Source organism: Onychostoma macrolepis, chromosome 19, assembly GCF_012432095.1.
Source record: "Onychostoma macrolepis isolate SWU-2019 chromosome 19, ASM1243209v1, whole genome shotgun sequence".
NCBI classification, from domain to species: Eukaryota; Metazoa; Chordata; class Actinopteri; order Cypriniformes; family Cyprinidae; genus Onychostoma; species Onychostoma macrolepis.
The window spans coordinates 15,885,767-15,899,715 of NC_081173.1; positions in this window are offsets into that span (position 1 = coordinate 15,885,767).

Sequence of the window (13,949 nt, forward strand, 5' to 3'; positions counted from 1 at the left end):
CATAGTGACTTTTTTTGTGTCAGACATGTGTCACTTTGCTCACATCTGATTGGTCCAATTTCACTTTGAGATCCCTAACACAGAACATAACCTGCCCCGGAGCAGGTTAGCTGTGCAGTGTAAGTTACTATGGAAATGAACGCAGCTAAAAGCCAAGCCACTTTCATGGTACCTAAAACCCAGGATTGGTGCAAACTAAACTGAAACTTACCTGGCTAGCCAGCTAAACCGGCTTCATGGTACAGGCCCTGGTCTGATTAAAATGTCCTAACAAGTAAAGTTTGATCAAAGCTTTATTTTGTATTTATGCCAAGGGAGATGAGAAGATTGCATTAAAATGATTTCTAAATTAAAATTTTCCCAGCTCTGATGCAACATTTGCAACATTTGATTTTTAAACTGAGGTTCCCGTTCACAGATTATGTAACATTTGGAACATAAACATATATTTCAAAACCACACCAACTGCCTACACTTTCACTTCATTTTTACTTCTATAGGGACATATGATTATGGTATATTAAACCTTTTGTTTCCATGGTTACTGTCTTGAGGTTGTCAGTCTGTCACACAACCTCGTGTTCAGGACCTGCAGATGACAATTCTGTTAGCATCAAGTGCAAACTTTATTTCTGATTTTTCTGCCATATTTTTAATCTTTGTCTATAATTAATCCAAAGAGGAGGAAATCAGAGCTTGAATGAAGTCTCAATCATAGCTTCCACCACAGCATACAGCAAACAGGTTAACTTTGTTTACCTTTAAAATTCATGATTATTTGGTCCTGTAAACTAATATAATATACATAGATTTTCTTACTATGTGTAATGGAAGGCAGACTGTAGATTGCACTGCTCATCTCTCAAATTACACTACCAGTGTAATGGGTCAATAAGTTTGGGAACAATTTTTATTGATTATGAAGTATCTTTTACCTATGCTGTATTTATTTTATCATACAATAAAACAGTAATATTATGAAATATTATTATAATTTAACAGTTTTCTATTTTAATATATTTTAAAATGTAAGTCTTCAGAAATCATTCCAATATGCTGATTTCATGAAACATAAATGAAATACAGTATTTCTAATTAATATCAATGTTGAAAATGGTTATGCTGCTTAGTATTTTTGTAGAAACTGTGATACATTTTTCAGGTTTCTTTGATAATTAGTAAGTTCAAAAGAACAGCATTTATTTGAAACATAAATTTTGTAACATTATACATGTCTTCTCTGTCATTTTATATAAATTTAATAAACCTTGCTGAAGTATTTCATTCATTCTTTCTTTCTTTCCTTATGTTTGGGAAATAAATATAAAATTGTATCAGTCTTTCTATCTTATCTTTCTGACTCCATTCAATAAATTGATCTTTTTATTCTTTCATTTATATTTTATTTTATTTTTTTAGAAGTTCCCATGATCATGCAAAATTTAAAACTTCCTCTCAAAATGTACAAGATTTCAACACTTAGCCCAACTGCCCGCCCATACACTTCACTTTTTAATACAAATGTTACATTTTAAATTTAGTGTGGGATTTGCAACTCAGTTAGCACCAGCTGGTTCCCAGATTATTTAGCTGCTCTGTTTGTTAGGTTTGTTTGCTATTTTTTTTCTAGCATACTTAAATGTTTGTATTATTATTTATATGAAAACATTTTAAAATATAATATATTCCTGTGGCAAAGCTGAATTTTCAGCAGTCATTACTCCACACTGTAAAAGGTTGTTGTAAATTTTACAGTATTTTACTGGCAGCTGGATGCCAGTAAATTACTGTAAAAATGGTTACAGTATTATTACTGTAATTGCATTTACAGTATAATAATGGCTTTACTGTATTTTCATTTACAGTATTATTACTGTATTTACATTTACAGTATCATTACCGTATTTTCATTTACAGTATCAGTGCTGTAGCGTTTATTTTCATGTAGTTTAAACATTTTTTACCTGCAAAAAACAATCAAATTGTGGTACAGCACTGTAATCCATGATTTTTACCACCCAACCCCATAAAAATCACAATAACTCATGAGAATTAGCTCTGATAATATTCTTTTAATTGTTGAACATTTTCTTTTAAAAGTACAAATTACAAGTCTTGATCTCTAGGGTGAACTAGCTGAACAAAGGGCATCACAACAGTCCCCTGGGCACTTTGTATCATGGCAAAACATACACATACCAAAAGCAAAACAACTAAGTACACTAACAGTCAAAAGTTTAAAGAATTCTCTTCTGCTCACCAAGCCTGCATTTATTTACTGCAAAAGCAGTAATACTGTGAAATATTTTTGCTATTTAAAATAACAGCTTTCTATTTGAATATATTTTAAAATGTAATTTATTCCTGTGATCAAAGCTAAATTTTCAGCATCATTACTCCAGTCTCCAGTGTCACATGATCCTTCAGAAATCATTCTAATATACTGATAAACATTTATTATTATTATTATCATCATCATCATCATAACAGTTGAGTAAATTTTTTCAGGATTCTTTGATGAATAGAAAGATTCAAAGATCAACATTTATTCCAGAATGCTGAATTAATGGGTTTGATTCCAGGGGCGGTTCTAGGGTGAGTGGATAGCCCAGCCCAGAGACATTAATTTATGTATCAGAATACACGGGATACAAGTCAAATAAAACAGGCTATGCTGAAAAGTTACATTGGCTAAGTGGCTTAATTTTTTTTTTTTAAAGCGACAAGTGTAATTAATTATAATTTGTACTTACAAATTGCATAAATAATATTATGAAATTAATGTTTTAAATATAAACACAAAAATATGTAATGATAGAAAAAAAAAAATAGAATGATTTTAAAAATGAGACTAAAATTACCAGTAGGTGGCAGCAAGCCACTGTCTTAATGACTGAGCCACTGAGTCATTTATTCAATCTATTCATTAAAAACTGCTGATTCTTTCAGGAACAAAGAAACTGTTTTTATGAATGGATCAGTGAATCTCTGATTCAAGGCATTCAAAAAAGGTAAATTCTTTCAGTAATGAAACACTGTTGTGTGCAGAGACGCACAACATGGCTTTGTTTAGAACCGTTTTTGCGAAAAAAGACAATATTTTCTTCACTATTTAAATCACTTAATATTAACTTCTTGTTTATTGAATTTTGTTGCCCTGACACTTAGTAAAGTCTGCCACAGACCATGCTAAATGCTATCTGTTCATATAATCTAGTCATTTCTAAATGTGTGCGTCCTAGAAAATCTGTGCTTATAATACCATGATTAAAAATCTATATTTGTTGCTTTACAGTAACAGTAATCTAATTTTGTCAGATGGGGATATCGGTATTATGAATTTATAGGCTACAGTTTGTTAAAGATACCTGAAGCAGCTGCATTTTGCTGTTTAAGTGCTGGTTCAATAGAAATAATTTTAATGCGCATGAAAACTCAATCTTGATGCGCACACCCCTAAGCGCCCGCCCTGTTTGATTCCCAGGAATTAATAACTTAATAAAATGTGTAGGGGAGCGCAGGGCACAAACTAACACGGGGTAAGTTGTAACACACGGTTTAAATATTTCCACACATGCTAGCATAACCAAATACTGTACAAATACAAATTTACAGTATTTACTACTGCCATATCAACACTATATAAAGAATAAAGTGCACCAAAATTCAAAAATCTTTTGAAGATGTCGCTGAATATATATTCTACCAAAGCAGAAGTACATTTCTGGCTGAAGTAAATTGTCATCTCAGTTTTTAGTACTCATTTAAAATTAGACAAATCTGCTATTATTTTAATCTCCAATCTGTTATCAGTTTTAGATAGTTTTGTAATGCTTCGTTAACTAGCAGAAGACACTAACCAGTTTTAAATTCCAGTTGCACAGATGGGGAACGTTATAACACTGTGTTACAATGTGCCCAGCTATTATTAAACTATGCAATTCTATGACATTAGCAATGCAATTTACACCATTTACTTTTATGAGTTTCAATGAGAAACCACAAGAAGCAGGTGAATAAAGACTGAGAATCGATGTTTAATGTTCAGAAATTGTTATTTCAAGAAATGTAAAGCATTTTGGCACGTTTATGTGTCTCGTGTCCTGTGTCCTGTGTCCTATGACAGCTGTGTGCGGAGGGAGGGGAGTGTATCATTTCTGAATTTCTGAATGTGTTTCTTCATTTGCGCACTGTTTTGAACTACACTGTTTATGTAGCTGTGTGTTGCGATCAGGGCCGTCCCAAGCATGGCTGCAATGTGTTCATTGTCAAACTCCAAAATTAAATTATTTTTAATTCTTAAAAAACGCCATTATTTTATTTGAAAAAGTTAATGATTTTATTTTATTGACAAAATATTTTAGTTTGTCTTGTATATTTTTTCATTAGCTCTGATAATATTTTAAGCTGTCATATGGTTATGTTACAACGTGCCCCTCACATGTTACAATGTACCCCACCTACTATGTTGTCACTTCCATTCTTTTGAGATAAATAACGAAAAACATATACACCTGTAATTATGAAACAACGCAACATATTTGTACTAGACAAGTGTGAAATTAAAGTGTATAAAAAAATTATACTCTGAACCCTACGTGGATTTACACATGCTAATAAAGTCAGTGTTAGGTTGTGTCCCGTGCTCCCCTACATTAAATACAATATAACTTGCTTTGGCTAAAAGCATCTGGCAAATGCATGAATGTAAATGCAATGTAGAACAAAATGTATTTTGGGTTACCTAATTCTGCATTTCTGTAAAACGGACAGCTGGCTGTATGATGATTCTGCCTCGTATTCAGGATCCTGTTTTTGCTTGGAGAAATCTCCTGTAACACACAGAGTCACAACACCCTTTTAGTGTTACTATAGTTTATGATCAGAAAAAAACTACCGTACAGTAATACAAACATTTTGAATAAAATTAACTTTTTTGGTAACACTTTACAATAAGGTGTCATTTGTTAACATTGGTTAATGTATTAACTAACGTGAACAAACAATGAGCAATGCATTTATTACACTATTTATTAATCTTTGTTAATGTTAGTTAATGACAATACAGTTGTTGTTTATTCCATGTTAGTTCACAGAGCATTAACTAATGTTAACAAACACAACTTGTGATTTTAATAATGCATTAGTAAATGCTGAAATTAACATTAGCTAAGCTTAATAAATGCTGTAGAAGTATTGTTCATTAATGTTTTTAACTAACGTTAATGTTAACTAATGAACCTTATTGTAAATTGTTACCACATTTTTTTATATTTATAAGCAAAACTTACTATATTAATATATTGCTAGCCCGTTCCTCTCTTATAAAGTAAGTTAGTGGAGAACAGCAGCCCGTGGCTAATTTGGCTACTTTAGTAACATTAGATGAAAGCTCACCTGTTGTTAAGACGGCAATCACAGGAAAAGACTCCAATACTCCTCCGATGCAGACATGACCACAAGATCACAAACTTGAAAATAAAATACAAAATATGTACTTTACAGTGGTATTTCTTAACTCAGTTTTCCTCAGTATTTCATGTTAGCTCGCGGTTTTATTTTACGTCTCTCACTGAATAGGGACCGTCTCTAAAGTTACATACAACATTGGTACACACGTTTCTAACTTAAATAGCATTTGAAGAGAATTGCACTTGCGATAAAGAGGCAGTGTACAGAAGATATTATGCTTCTCTGTGTTCGTTCACTTCGGCTAACTGACATTATTAACTTACCAGTTGATGTTATCATCGAAACTATGCCAGTCACAAGAAGAGGCGCCAAAATACACCTCCGACGTTGTCGACGAAATCTAGACTAGAAATTTGAAAAGAACAAACAAAAGAAGTACTTGAAAATACTGTTTAAAATCTCCACTGAATTGAAACAGTGGTGTTGCCTACGCACTTTACCTCAGTAACATTATTTCACGTTAGTTGGTTGTTAAGGTTAAGTAACGACTCGCCAGATTAACTAACTTGCATTAAAGGGCAGCCAAACCTACAAACGTGTTTCTCGGTTTAATAAGGTTTATTTTGGCTAATATAGGTGACCTTAATTTACTCACCAGTCGATGTTATCACCGTTATGGCGGCGTTAATCCTGCAGTCAGTCAGAAAAAAGGCCTCAACTCCGACATGAAAAACGACACGATGGATGTTAGTTTGCTGTTAATAAGTTAAAACATCTTAAAATATCTCAGTTTTGCATAAAACAGAAATAATATATGCCTACTAACCTTTTTGTCTAGTTAACAGTGCAAAGTGTCTCTTTTGTCCTTTTACCGCTGCTTCCACCAAACAGCAAACAAAATACATCTCCCTTGCCATTGGTCAGTTTTTCGCGGGCAAGTTCACTACTGTAGATTTACAGTAGTTTACTGTAGTGACCATACATTTTCCCATAATCCTTGGCAGTTTACAGTAAAATACTGTATATACATTTTACAGTATCTTACTGTACATAATACAGCAAAATACTGTTCAAATTACAGAAATCGGTTACAGTGCAGGCTTCAATCTCACATGATCCTTCAGAAATCATCTATCTATAATAGTATTATATACAAAACAAACAAAGATAATATGTTAAAAGCCAATTCATGGCAGTGGCATAGCCAGAATTTAAATTTTGGGGGGCCCATCTTAAAATGTGGGGGCCGCTCTATATTAGGATACATGTAGGCTATAATGTCAATATTAAATGTGCGCATTTTCAAGTATTTGTGCGGCGTGTGGAAGCTGACAGTTAAAGCCTGGCTTATACTTGCGTCCGCACGAGCATGCAGCTCAAGTTACTGCCGGACAAATACTCGGACTGATTTATTTTTATTTTTAATATTATTTTGTTTATTTTTTTCATTATATTTATTGTGATTAACCTCACGTTCTTGTTCACAGTATAATGACATTCAATCGTTGCGCGCAATCACGGAGAATAGGCATATAACTCGATTAAGATGATCAAATTTATTTTTAATTATCTATGGGCTGGATGAAAAGTCAGCGCATGAAAAATGTAATACAACAAGTTTGCGATAAACTTTTAATTTAACTGCAATGATCCCAAGCATACAGCCTCATCTGTAAAGCATGGTGGAGGTGGTGTCATGGCATGGGCATGCATGGCTGCCTCTGGAACAGGCCCTCTCACTTTACTGATGATTTAATGTATGATGACAGTAGCAGAATGAATTTGGAAGAGTACAAAACCATCTTGCCTACCAGTTTTCAAGAAAATGCCCCCAGATTCATTGGGAAGTGCTTCATATTGCGTCAGGACAGTTACCCAAAACACCCTGCCAGTTCAGTCAAGGAGTTTATCAGGGCAAAGAAATGGAAAGGCTTAGATTGCCCAAGTCAATCTCCAGATTTAAATCCGATTGAACATGAATTTCACCAGCTGGAGAGGAGAGCAAAGGCAGAAACTCCCCAAACAAGCAACAGTTGGAATTGGCTGCATTAAAGGCTGGGAAAAGTATTTCAAAGGATGAGACCAAGAGTCTGGTGATGTCTATGGGTCACAGACTCACTGCTGTGATTGTGCGCAAGGGATCTGCAACTAAATAATAGCTTTTAATCTTTTACATCTGCCTTATGTTCAACTGTACCAATACTTATGCTCACATCAAATGGTGGGATGAACTCTAAACATGCTGTCCTTTTTATTTGGCAAAGCATGTATGTGTTGAAACAGTTAATAATAAAATGTGACATTCTGTAGTTTTGTCTCGTATTCATCTTTTCATCATATTTATAAATGTCTTGACTCCACAGCCAACAGAGCAATTTTGTCTTTACTGTTCCAATACTTTTGGAGGGCACTGTATATGTATGTTCAGTTGTTATAAAGTTAATAAGTAATGTAATATTTTGTTTCCCCAGCCATCCAGTGAAATTGAGGATGTTGTGAAAGAAATTGACGTGAGCGTTCTGATTGTAACTACCCAAGGACTAATCAACATCGCTCTCATTTGGACGTCTTGTCATCACTGACATCTCCGATGTCCCCAAAGTATTTTGACTCCTGATGGGTCTGTATGTGGTGAACATCCACTTCCCCAAGCGCATGAAATACACCTTTGAGGCGCTGCAAAAACTTGCTAAGAACAGCTGCTCCCACCAATGTTCATGACGTGTCCATGGGCTCCACAGCAAGCTCTTTTGCATAAAGTAGGTTTTTGTTTTTAAGGAGCTTTAGGTGCTTTTGAGCCTTTGTTACTTTTTAGAATGCACTTTTTTTGTCATGTTATGACCTGGACTATGCACGTTCTCAAGAAAACAAATGTTGTTTCACGTCTTATTTTCTAATACAGTAATAGTACACATTTTCCTTCAAATTGACAAGTGCTTTTGCTTTCTGCTTTCTATCTGTTACTTGTTTTATGACCACTAAATTGCATTATGATGGGGGAGAGTTTGGAAACTTTCAAGGATCTTGTGATGTTTACACTTCTGTCTTGTCATGTTGCACTATGAAATTTAGAATCAGACCTTTGTGCTTCACGTGCATTTCATTCATATTTTATTATACAGTAATACAATACACTCATTAAATGTGATTGCTTTTGCCATATATATATATATATATATATACCGATCGGTTCTATTGGTACTTTGTGTGTGTGTGTTTGTATTTTACAATTTTTTCAATTGACAGTTGATGCATTGACAGCAAATTGCTTGTTCAATTAAAATGTGAATGAAAGTGTTGTCTCCACCATTAAATAAATGAAAGAAAAAAATGTTTTGTCATCTTTATTTAAAAATGAACGCAGTGGGGTAACAAATTTGCTTGTGTTTATCAATTCAAGTATAGAAAAAAAATCCTAGTTGACATAGCATGATTTAGGTTAACTGGACTAGGAAATAATAGTCAAGTCAACTTGAGCACTTTTGTTAACTGGACTAATTGCACTCTAATGCGAAGTTGTTCAACAAGAAATATATTGTCAAGCTAACAAAAATTTTTAGGAAGCAGGGTAACAAAGTTTTTTTAGTTGACTCAACAAATTGTTTTTTTACAGTGAAGGCTGTGGTGTGTTAAGCAAGGTTAACTTACTGTTACATATAGACTGAACTCTTGGTTTATTAATCCCAACCTTTCTCACTCAAGGCATGCAGGTTCCAAAACCATGCCTGGGAGTAAGTTCAATCAAGCTAGAGTAGGTTCACGGTGGACACACAAGACACAAGCGTGCCATACTTCTTTTTCTTATTCTTTTGTTTAATTCTTAGGGCATATCATCACCTAATTGGTGGTTGTGCAATCATTTTTTAATCTTATAGTTTAATCTTTTCGATCAGTTTTTATTACTAAACTATTACTCTGTGCTTGCATGACAATATGTATAAGTTTATTTTTTTTATGTTTAGCCATTTTGCTTTCACATTTGTTATAAGATGAGATGTATTTCTATAATAAAAATACATATGCGATACATTATATAGAAAATATCCGTGGCAGAAAACTTTTGAATGCAGATCCACGATGTGCGAGATAAGAATACAATAAATAAATCACAGTAAAATAAACAATGTTTTATTTTATAATTGTGTTTTTTTTTAGGAATTTAAGATATATATATATATATATATATATATATATTAAGAGATATGTCCAGAGCGTAATTTGCCATGACTACTTACATATCCTGAAAGTTATCTCTGTTTCTGGAATTGAAAGTTTAAGTTCTTTGCAAACTTACCGGGGTATGTCACATAACCTGCTTTCTGAAATAACTGTTCTTAGCTCATGATGGTGGACTGTTTTATTATCGGTGTTCATTACCACTGTAACTTTGGTACACGGTTAATCTGCTCTGGAACAGGGAAACATGTGATTTTGTTTCATATTACTGTCAGGCTTGTGTTTGTTGTGTCTTGTGTGTTGTTCCTCACATGCCCATATTTAGTCCTTCCTGTTTCCTGTCCTCCTTTAGTTTGATTATCAGTTGATTTGGTTCCAATTGTGTCTAGTCAGCCCCTCGTTATGTTCAGTATTTATAGTGTGTTCTACCCTGTGTTTCCTGTCCGGTATTGAATTGTCTTCACCCTGCTCTACATGTGTGTTCCTGGCTATCTTGTCAAATAAAGACTGTGAATGTGAATCTCCCATGTCTCCTCGTTCACGCACTGTAGCAGCCCAACTGTGACAATTACAGTGTATACTTTTTTTTTTTTTTTGTTGCCCAAAAGAATGTTAGTCATGACGTCACATGTGGAGGAAACGGACTGTAACCGCTTTGCAAACAAAAATCAAATCAATTATGCTGCTTTTTTCTTTTTTTAAATCAGAGAGATGATGTGGTTCCTAAATATTTGATTGGTTAATATTTTTAAATGATATAGTACAAGAAAATGACTTTTGTTATGTCGAGATCACAAGAAGATTACACAGCGATCACAAGAAACACTTTTATTATTTGCAAATCAGAAGAAAATTATGTCATGACTCATGAACATAAGAAAACAACATGTTGAAATCAGGAGAAAAAAAAAAACACGGTCTCTTAGGGCGTGTTTAAGTTTTGTAACGGGGCTGATGAGACGTGCGGATCCAAATGCAAGCTTTTATTTATAGGCATGGTCATAAATACAGGCAGGGTCGAGCAATCGCAAACAGGTATGGCAGGGACAAGACAAAGAGTAATCCTAGGGCAAGCGAAGGTCGACGATCGGCAAACAGTATCCAGTGGGCAAGGCAGAGAGATAATCCAGGGAACACGGGCTAGAATCCAATAGGGGTGCAAACAGTGTCCAAACAGCAAGGCAATCCAGGGAACACGGGCTAGAACAAACACGGGAAAACACAATCCAAAACATGCAGGGGAAAACTAACAGGGGCTCTGTAGAGTTGCTACGGCTAGGGGAGCGGTAAACGCATACAATACTCAGCCGTGAGGGAAACAAAGTCCAGGGTTTATATAGAGTGTGTGATTAGTGAGAGCTGTGTGATCAGTGCCTTCAGCTGTGTGTGCAATCAGTGCAATGGATGATGGGAAATTAAGTCCAGTGTTATGTGTGGTGTGAGTCAATGTGGTGAGCGAGTGACCTCTGGTGGAGGGTGAATGGAAGTGCAGACCAGATTCGTGACAAGTTTCATGTTCTCTCGGGCCTTTAGTTAAACTCGACTTAATCAAAAGCAAAAGTGCCTTCTCTAATATATTGTTATGTCAGTGGACAATGAATATAATTTCTGTGAATTTCTGTTTGCATAGATTGGACGATTTTGAGCTTGAAAAATGTTAGTTTTGTCTTTAAAACGCCCCCAACATTAACAAGTTGATTTAACATAATATAGAATATGTTTATATAACAAGTAGCTATAGATATGTAAGCTTTGGACACAAATGGTTTATGAATATAATCACTCCCATAAATTCCAGCCTTTTGAAATTCACAATGCTCTAAACTTCTCAAAATATTAGCTAATTATTAACAAAATATTTACAATAGAAGAAGAGTGTCAGAAATTACAACAGAAAGACCTCTGAAATGTTGAACATGAAATATCAGTTTTTACCAGACAATATGAGACAGAATAAGTCTGTGGTTTAACTCTTAGAACTTTTGTGCTTTTGTAATTTGTGTACCCTATCTGTGACACCAGTTTATTGAGGTATTAATTTTGTATGTGACAAAGCAGATCAAAATGTGGCCATTAAACATACCAAGAAGAAAATAATGATCAAGAATATCAAAATTTAGTCCACATTATGTTTAATGGATGATGTTAAGTGGTGTTTTTAAAATTATACCACAAAAAAAAAAAAAAAAAAAAAAACCCTCAATTAACACGTTTTGTCACGACAAAGGTTTCCCAACTTCTGTAATCTATTCCTGTTCAAGACAAACACATTTAAGCAGTAGAGAAAAAAAAAAAAGTTCAACACAGAATAAAAATAGATAGATGGACTGTAGTGAACTGCTGCAGGCTCTGCTTACAATACTTGACCTTATTCAGTTCTATCTTTATTCATGTAAGCATACTGCCACTGCGCTTTATGAGCTATATTAATTTCCCCCGGTTAAACACTTCCTGTTTGCTTAGCCTAATTTCTAAAAAAGTCATCAGTGACCAAAACCTACCCTGGATTATTTAGACTTGAAACCAATAAATAAAAAAATAAACATGTTCTTTTGTGAACGTACTACAGCAATGTTGTTTTGCACATATTCACTGAAGAATATCACGGTACTGCCAGTGAATATGTGCAAAACAACATTGCTGTAGTACGTTCACAAAAGAACATGTTTATTTTTTTATTTATTAATATAATAAGTAGAAAATAATTTCAAAGTTGTACCACTTCTTTGTTTTTGTGTATTGTTTGTGAAATTTACAAGCAATTTCTGAGTGAAACTCTATTTTTTTTTAGAATCAGACCTTTGTGCTTAGCAATTTTTTTTTCCAGTGCAGTAGCATTTATTTTATTTATTTTTTTGTTATAAATACTTATGATTTGTATTATTATTGTTTTAAATATTACTATTTATCTCTAGGTTTTATTTCAATTTTAGTTTTATAGTAAATTAGTGCTTAAACTTAGTTGTCAAGACAACATTTTTAAGTTAACACCGAATTTTCATTTGGTTAAATGTTTTCATCTAATATTCATATTTTATTTTATTTCAGCTTTATTTTAATTAACAAAAAATGTGTTTAATAGTTAACGCTGTTTGGAATACCATGTAATTAATGTGAATGATAACCATTTAGTATCATATACTGTATGTGACAAATACACTTTTGTTTTTGCTCATGGTAACAGTTTACAATAATGTTCAATTTATTTAAACTTTATATGGGTGTAAGTGTCTTTAAGACCATGATCATGGAGTATATTTTTAAGAGGTTGATATATTTTATATAGTCTACCTTACATTTATTTTATAAACCTATTTAGAATTGTACTGTATCATTGTCCTTTTAGTATCCGTGGACGCTCTGTGAGAGGTTTAAACTCCAGAAGGAAGACCTTCTCAAACCTCTCCGGTTCCCATCCATTTATCTGTGTGTGTGTGTGTGTGTGTGTGTGTGTGTACAACAGTCAACCTCAAGATGGCGCCACTGAATCACTGTACATGTCTACTGATCATTGAGCTGCGTTTCAGAGCAAAACAGGACGTTCATCTCCTGTACAGTGACAAGGAAACACATGCTAAGAGAAGTGAGTGTTTGTATCTATATGAGTGTGTGTACACATATCACTTTTTTGCAGTGGCTTGCACTCTTTGACACTTGCTTGGATGGCTTGATGGGTTGAGCATAGGTCCTCTGTGCTGACACTGTGCAGGATGGAAAGACAGGGCTTGAGCCAAGACAGGCTGGAGGGAGGCCACGGTCACACTACAGAGCCAGTGTCCCGTTCTGAGCCCACCTCAGTGAAGTGTATACAGTTAAGTGGTCATTATATAAAGACACTGGACCACATAATGTAGCCAATGACCAATCAGAATCAAGTATTCCAGATAGCCATTAAGGCATGCATGACATATAAATATTACATATACCTGTATCATATACACTATTGTTCAAAAGCTTTGGGTCTGTAAGACTTTTTATAAAAAATAAAAAAAATTAATACTTTTATTCAGCAGAGATGTGTTACGATCAAAATTGACAGTCAAGACATTTATAATTTTACAAAAGGTTTCTGTTTTAAATAAATGCTGTTCTACTCATCAAAGAATGTTGATAAAAAGCAGCAAATGAATGTAACCTTGGTGAGCATAAGAGACTTCAAAACAATCTTACTAACCTCAAATTCCTGATAGTAGATTTATTTATTTTTTTATTGGTTGGTTGATATTGGTTATATAGTGGTCAGTTTTGGATATTTAATCATGAATGCTCATTTCCCTTATTTTTAGATTTGGATTACTTTTGCCATCATCTAACACTTACTTAAAGGGATAGTTCACCCAAAAATGAAAATTCTGTCATTA